Source organism: Cervus elaphus, chromosome 18 (genome assembly GCF_910594005.1).
Source record: "Cervus elaphus chromosome 18, mCerEla1.1, whole genome shotgun sequence".
Classification (NCBI taxonomy): domain Eukaryota; kingdom Metazoa; phylum Chordata; class Mammalia; order Artiodactyla; family Cervidae; genus Cervus; species Cervus elaphus.
Genome location: NC_057832.1, coordinates 34929683 through 34931358, shown reverse-complemented (window position 1 = coordinate 34931358; position 1676 = coordinate 34929683).

Genomic DNA, 1676 nt, shown 5'->3' with positions numbered 1-1676 from the left:
CATGGTTTTAGGACTGAACACCTTGAAATTCCTCCCATTTCTTTCAAATCAACATATTTATATGGCAAGCCCTTTAATCTAACTAAAAGGAGATATTTGAAATGTCTGAGCTCTCCACCCATATTGAAGAGTTGTTTTTCAATTAGTCCCATGGATTGAGGAATGTTCTGGCATCTGCCACTAAGTGAGTAAACTCAAAGATGATAAAATAAACTTTACAAGTCAAAAAAAAAAAAAAAAGAAAGAAAGAAAAAAAAACGTTCATTTTAATCAACTTCCGGTGAGACTTAAAAGTCAGCCTAAACCACAAAAGTCAGTTTCCAAAACGTTGCTCTTTCTTATTTTTGCCAGACAGCATGACTCCATCACCACTTATGAGTGCTGATTTTTAATGCATTGTGTTTCTTTTAACTAACTGATTCATAAACAAAGAATACAATTCTCAGAAGAACCAAGGCAATATTAGCATCTTTAAGTTGTTTTCAATTAATTCACCAAAGCTACAAAATGAACATATCTCAATATCAACTGCCAAAAATCTAGGTCAAGTTCATGCTAAACCTTTTTCTCTAAATAGTAGAATAAAATTCACTGTGTTTTCAACTAGAAATAGCCTGTAAAACAACTACCTCAAACACCCCCCCTACATCCTTAGATTTGCCCCAATATCCTAAATACAGTATTTTTTTTTCCTTTTTCTACACCTCCATCTTTGGTGTATTGTCTTTATTCCTTTTTTTTCCAATTTATTTAGTTTAATTGGAAACTAAAAATGTTATCTATTTACTGGCATTTTGAGAGAAGCTGCCATTATACTGTCATCAGATTAGACTGTTTAATTTTAATCTATTAATTTTTAAAATTTTCTTTCATTATGTGCTTACTATCAGTGAGGCCTCAGCACTTTGTTTAACCTGTCAAACTTTTGGTAAGTGAAACTTTTAAAAATGATAAAATCATATGTTGGACACACTTTTACTCATATTGAGAAGATGTTGCCCAGACCAGAAGTCTTATTCATTTGAAAAAAATCTATTCTTCATGCATAGAAGTGGCCCAATAAGATGCGAGCTATTGATAATATGTTAATTCAGTTCTCGTCTTTAGCAGAGCTGGCAAAATAAAATATGTAGAATTTTGACCCCAAGAAAATTAATCTGGCAATGAATCACTACTTCCTGAATGCATCTTGACCTGTGACCCTAGTCAAATGCATAGCTCTACTGCTCTTAGCGATGATACCGAATTGGCTGCCAATTAGCTGTCTGAAGAAGTGTTTAGTTCAATCGCTCAGTCATGTCCAACTCTTTGCAACCCCATGGACTGTAGCACACTAGGCTTCCCTGTCCATCAACAACATCACTACAGCTTGCTAAAACTTATGTCCATTGAGTCAATGATACCATCCAACCATCTCATCCTCTGTTGTCCCCTTCTCCTCTTACCTTCAAACTTTTACAGCATCAGGGTCTTTTCCAAAGAGTCAGTTCTTCACATCAGATGGCCAAAGCAATGGAGGTTCAGCTTCAGCATAACTCCTTCCAATGAATATTCAGGACTGATTTCCTTTACGATTGACTGGTTTGATCTCCTTGCAGTCCAAGGGACTCTCAAGATTCTTCTGCAACACCACAGCTCAAAAGCATCAATGCTTCGGTGCTCAGCTTTCTTTATGG